The 6,631-nt window shown below is 37.9% G+C and overlaps 1 pseudogene; it reads right to left on the minus strand.

The window, feature by feature from the left end:
- Positions 1 to 638: 638 nt before the first annotated feature.
- LOC106320520 overlaps positions 639 to 6,631 on the minus strand; it is a 6,445-nt pseudogene continuing 452 nt past the window's right edge.

Raw genomic sequence — 6,631 nt, forward strand, 5'->3', positions numbered from 1 at the left:
AATCAAAGGAGAACCGAAGAAGAACGTAGACGAGGAAGAAGACGAGGAAGAGGTATCGCAGAAGAACGAGACTGCGAAAAAAGATCGTGTTTCCCCCAACTTCCCAACTCTAGACATTTAAGCTTATTGGGCCGCCCATTGCCCAACTGGTTCAGCCTAAATTTGGCCATGTATAGAGTTTGGTTCGCCCATTTGGACAAAAAATATTTATGGTTCAATATGGACCTGTCCATTTCGGACCATATCTATTTGGACACGGGCCACCCATTCATAGCCCGCCCATTTGACATTACTATGCATACCATGGTGGTCCTGTGAAAGTGGCCGTAGAAGTTGCATGTGGTTTAGGGCACATCAACAATTGTGTATGTCGTGTACTTGTCCAAAAGGCATATTGTTTTATTTTGAAACAGAGAATCCACAGAGAGTTTTAATATCAAGTTCCACTGAGAATAGAGACAAAGATGATTAAATATCTGCCGTAACCCACAAGGAAACTCAGAGGTTGAAAGGACATAATAGTCAGAGACGCATTTTCAACTTAAAAGCATGGTTTTAGAACATAACTTGACTAATCTTATTTCTCTTACATATAATAAGCTCATATGAAGACATCACACATGTGTTATGGAATGGAACTATATCCTGTCCATGATAAGATGAGCACCAAACTGTGGGTGAAGGGTGAACACCGTGTAAGGAGCATGTACATAGGAAGGAGAAAGATCAAAAGAGAATCTCTGTAGAATCAATGCCATTGCCATCTTTGCCTCCAACAATGCAAAATTTTGGCCTATGCATATCCTTGGCCCCCAAGAAAATGGAATGAAGGAGACTTGACTCTTTGTTGCCTTTGAGATGCCATCTTTGAATCTCTCAGGTTTGAACTCTGCTGCATCGTTACCCCATTGTTGGATGTCGCGTTGGACTAGCATAGCATAATAGGTAGAGTGATGTTGACGCCACCTGGTAGCGTCACGTCGCCTAGCTTCATCTCTTTGTGAATGGATCGGGTTAGATTGATTGCTGGAGGATATAGCCTAAGGACCTCATATAATATCATCGTCATCTGTAGGAAACATTTATCAGATTCAAAAGTTATCATAACACAACCAGAGTACTGAAGTCACCTGAATTTTTATTTTATTTTGTTCTACTTACAACTTTGAGTTGGTTCAGGGCTTCTGCATTGGGTTCTTTATCACCAAAGACTTGCTTGACTTCTTCTCGTGCACGAGCCTGCCAGTCTTGGTGTTTGCTTAGTAGAATCATTGTCCAAACTAGAAGTACTGAAGTTGTTTCTTGCCCGGAAATGTAGAACAACTTGCACTCCTCTATTACATCTTCAATGCTCATTCCGTTTCCTTTAGCTTGCCCTAAATTCGATTCAAGAAGCGTACCTAGAAAATCTTGGCTTGGTGCTTCCCCAGCTTCTATGGCTCTTAACCTTTTGTTAACGATCCCTCTCAGTATAGCTTGGCTTTCTCTACCTGCTGATTTCATCCTTCTATTACCCTTCTTTGGGAGATAACTACGTAGAGATATGAAACAACACAAGTTATTCTACATAAGCTATAAGATCAAGAACGAGGATGGACAAAGTTAGCGAATCAATCTATTATACGGATGAGTTAGTTAGAATCGTGTACTTTTCAGTTTCAAATTATTCTTAAAAATGTATTTGTTGTGAGTTATATTTTCACGTAATGTGTTATAAGTATTTGATTTTAATGAAATCCTAATAGCTTGCCAGAAAAAAAGAAAACATGGTCTAGAGGCCTAGTCTTATAACCAGATTAGTTGAGTTTTTCTATACCTATAACCAGGGATGAAAGCTTTACGAAAAGCTTGTACGATGAGCTCAGATAGTTCTGCTTGGAGCTCAAATATTCTATGTCCTTCTTTATAGCTGCTGCCAAAAGCTGTACGAGAGATCACATCTGCAGTCATACTCATAAGCCAAGGCCAAACGTCCACCTCACAGGATGACCCTTTGTCCAAGACTATATTGTCCCATTTGCCAACTACCTCGCCGCAGCTTTGGTGGAACGCAGGTACCATATTCTATACATAGAAACACAAGTCACAAACTGGATCAGATCCAAAGCAACATACATACATGCATGTATGATACATAAACAAGGCCGAATCTGAGATCAGAAAGTCATAAATATTTTTAGGTTAATCTTAATAATTTTTTTTTTGATAATTTGAAGATCATGTAACCTATGTATAATAACTCTTTGTAATTTGGGGGTGAAGCCAAATGTTTTATGAGAGTGTGTCTAGAACCAGCCAGGTACATAAAGCACGCTAATATGATTAGGGACTATAGAAAAATGAAAGCAGAACCTTGATCTTCTCAAGGTGGAAAGCAGGGTTGATGATCCTTCGGTGTTTAGCCCATTTATCACCGTCATAACTAAAGAGTCCACTGGCTACAAGTCTGCTCAAGGGGAATGTATTTGGCTTCTGGTAATCATAAATCTTGTTCAATACTTCCTTGATTTGCTCGGGGTCCGTAATGGTGATGGTTGGTATACGTCCACGCCATGTAAAGAAAGTCCTTCCTGTTCCAACCACATACAGATACAAAAATTAAAACCTTTCTTTAATATGTTCTTAACAGATATAGGAATCAAAAAACATACCGTAAGCCTTGAGCGTGTGAGAGGGGAAGGGCAAGACACGTGGGACGATATCATCAGTTAGTTTGATGGGTTTGGACCTTGCTTCCATTGACATACTATATTCCCTTTTCACATCTCCTACAAGTAACGTGTAAGGAGTTTCGACCATACCCTGTTTTCTTAGGTATTTCTGAAGCATCTTTGGTTTAAACCAGACCCAATTTAGAGTTCTCCATATCCACCACAATACAGCAGCTATAGCTACTGAAACTGTTACTGACGCAGCTGATGCTTCCATTTTCATTCTTAGAAACGAGTGAGAGATGGATAATCTGATGGCATTCTCGGGATCTATATATATATATATGTATGAATGCGTAATTTAACATTCTTTAAAAAAAAAAGGACCAAACCACTGATGTCATAAATATTTTATGTTTTGCACAAGAAGCAAATTTGGATTTGTATTGAGAGATAGAGAAAATTGACCATATCAAGATTATGGAAACATGAAGATCAAAAAGAATCTTGAAAGATCAAGAACAATAGAAAATTAACATTTATCTAATATATATTATTCCATATTTGTTTAGGAAATTAGGTAGATGATTCACTAAATAAACTAAGTATATTGTAACTCATTTCTCATGAGAGTCTTATTATACTTCTTTCATATACTCTCATCAATTTGTATAGTATCAGAGCCAACGATTCTTGGGAAATAAAGATAAGGCTCTTGAGCCTCTTGTAACTTCAGTTTTAGCTCGGGACAGTGAGCAACAAAGTGACCTATCTTGTCACACCGGAAACACACGACTCGTGATGCATCTCTCCCGGCGTATGGATCCCTGTTATAGTCTCCTCTTCCTCCATTGTTATAGTCTCCTCTACCTCCGTAGCGTCCTCGTCCTCTACCTCTACTAAAACGTCCTCCACGACCTCTGTTTCTATAGGAGTCGTTGTTGTAATCACGGTTTGTTTGCTCGTAACCGCGAGCTGATTGATCTTGCTGGGAACGGTTTTCTGTATTTGAATACATTAGCTTTCCCTGATCATCTTCTTTCTCTTCTTCTTCACAGATGCGTTCCTCATACGCTTTTAATCGTCCCATTATGTCCTCGAAGCTTGTTGAATTAAGATCGAGCACTTGCTCGAGCGAAGCCACAATATGTATGTACTTCTTTCGAGGAAGGCTCATAAGAAACTTCTTGACAATTTTGGCTTCTTCAATGGTGGCACCAAGGGATGCAGATTTTGAGGCTAACTCTGATAACTTCCCTCCGAAGTCATCGATACTTTCGTTATCTTTCATCTTTAACCTCTCAAATTCTGAATTCAAAGTCTGTAATCTTGCCTCTCTTACTCGTTCTGCACCAACATGCCGTGTTTTTATTGCTTCCCACACTTGTTTAGCTGATTCTAGTTCTCCTACTTGCAGAGTGAGATTCTCCGGTATTGATTGGAACAATAAAGCCAGTGCCATATCGTTCTTCTCATCATTACTCAGCTCTGTTTCCACTGCTTCCCAAACCTTGTGAACACGCAAGGTGATTTTCATTCTTACTGCCCACACGGTGTAGTTTGTTGCGCTCAACATTGGACACTTAATAGATGAAGGTCCTCCGCCTCCTTTTACCTTCTCGGTCACAGCAACGATGTCACTCATGATTGATCGAAGCTCTGATACCACGTGTAGTTTTGTATAACTCGAACACAAGTTAATCACCAACCACTTCTTATTAAATTCTCTTAAGGAAACTCACTCAAAACCTTAAGCACTCAACTCGCAAACTCTTAAGTTATATCACAAGCTGATATCTCCTTATATAACACTTTAATTATCCTAAACTCATTAGGATAAACACAACACAATATTTCCTAAACTCATTAGGATATCTATTACTTGTAGCTTAAGTAACTTCAAGTTTATCCAACATACCGCACCGCATTAATAGTCCTATGATGATGTTGGTGACTCTTGTGATCGGAGAAGAAGGTGACAGAGAGTCCGGAGACGAGCCGGATGAAGATGATGGCGTGATGCAAAGCAAAGTGGATTTCATGTCCACGTGAGGTTTTTATAAACTAAAGGATTATTATAGTATTTTATGTTTTGGTTTTGTTTTGCTAGTGCAAAAGTTTATGGGTTTTCTTAAAATATTTTCTAAAACAAAAAAAATTGGGTTTATTCACGGGTTCTCAATTTTCATGCAATTTTATTATGGCTGCCTTATTTTTCATTCACGGCAACAAGCTGCCATGAATTCGTTACTTTAGAACTTTTGCTATTCATACACGAAAGCTAAAGTTTTTCTTATCTCAACAAGTTTATGTTTTTCATTCACGAAAACAAAACTTTATGATTTGACTTCTTACCTTTGTGAGTTGTTTTTCTTTGGACTTCGCAATCGCGAGTTATTTATGGACCTTGGCAACTGTGAGTTTCTTCTACTATTATTTGAAGAACCCCACGACCGGGTATAAAGGTCAATGATGACCTGATGGCCGGGTATTGCAGCCGATTTGACTCTACGATCTAGTATAAACGTCGATTTCATTACCTCACAGCAGAGTATATTGCCGATATTTTGAAAATTTGTCCAATCTCACATGTGTTACCACATATGAGCTTTTAGGACGGCATTGAGAAATCGAGAAGATTGACTATATCAAGATTATGGAAACATGAAGATCAAGAAGAATCTTAAAAGATCAAGAAAATAAAAAAGAATAGAAAGTTAACATTAATCTAATATATATTATTCTATATTTGTTTAAGAAATTAGGTTAGATGACTCACTATATAAACTAAGCATATTGTAACTTATTTGTAATGATAGTCTAAATAATACTTCTTTCAATTCTATACTCATCTAGTCAATTTGTGAAAATATTGGCTACTACTTGCGGTAGAGGGAAAAGGCATGACCGTACTCAACCTTTTGACATTTCTTTGTCACTACATCTCTTTAAGAAAAACATTAGTCAAACATTACCAATGGTTGGTTTTAACTTTTAACTGTTATGAACAGAACGATAATTTTATTGTATCGCAGGAATTTAAATAAGGGCGAAATTTTATACCCGTAGAAATAAATAGCACTGATAAATGATAGAGAGAGTTTATTATAAAGGGAGAAGAGAAGTGTGAGGGATGAGTTATAAACGATCGAAATCGATCGTTTATATAGAAGTTAAAAAGTAGGATTCACTGTGCAAATAATGCAGAGGACCCCACATCTTTTATATTTTCAACAAAAATGTGACTCCCTTTCTGACTTTCATAACACTCCCCCTTGAGGACCGGTGTCACTATTGCTTATTGCTTTGACGTATTTATTGCCTCGTTAAAAACCTTTCTAGAAAAACCCAATGGGAAAAACCATAGTAAGGTAAAAAGAGTACAACTACGTAAACTCCCCCTCTAATGAGCAGTCATAGATCCTTCTGATGACGCATTCCAATGTTATGGACATGTTTTCTGAATACTGAAGTCGGAAGTGATTTTGTGAAGAAGTCAGCGGCATTGTCGCATGATTGAAAATATCTTACTTCAATCTCTTTCTTCTTCACGAGCTCTTGAGTGTATTAGAAGAACTTCGGATGAATATGCTTCGTTCTATCGCTTTTGATATATCCGTCATTTGTTTGAGCAACACATGCTGCATTATCTTCATATAGAATAGTTGACTCTGTATTTTCGTCAATCCCACTGCTTGAACAGATGTGTCGGCTTATTGATCTTAGCCATACACATTCTCTACTTGTTTCATGGAGTGCAATGATCTCAGCATGATTTGAAGAAGTAACCACGATCGTTTGTTTCTGAGAACGCCAAGATATAGCAGTGCCTCCGATCGTGAAAACGTATCATGTTTGTGATCGAGCTTTGTGTGGATCTGAAAGATATCCTTCATCTGCAAAACCAACCATTTGACCTTTTGAACTTTTAGGATAAAACAAGCCTAAATCAATGGTCCCTTGGAGGTAACGAAAAATAT

This window comes from Brassica oleracea, unplaced genomic scaffold, assembly GCF_000695525.1.
Source record: "Brassica oleracea var. oleracea cultivar TO1000 unplaced genomic scaffold, BOL UnpScaffold00948, whole genome shotgun sequence".
NCBI classification, from domain to species: Eukaryota; Viridiplantae; Streptophyta; class Magnoliopsida; order Brassicales; family Brassicaceae; genus Brassica; species Brassica oleracea.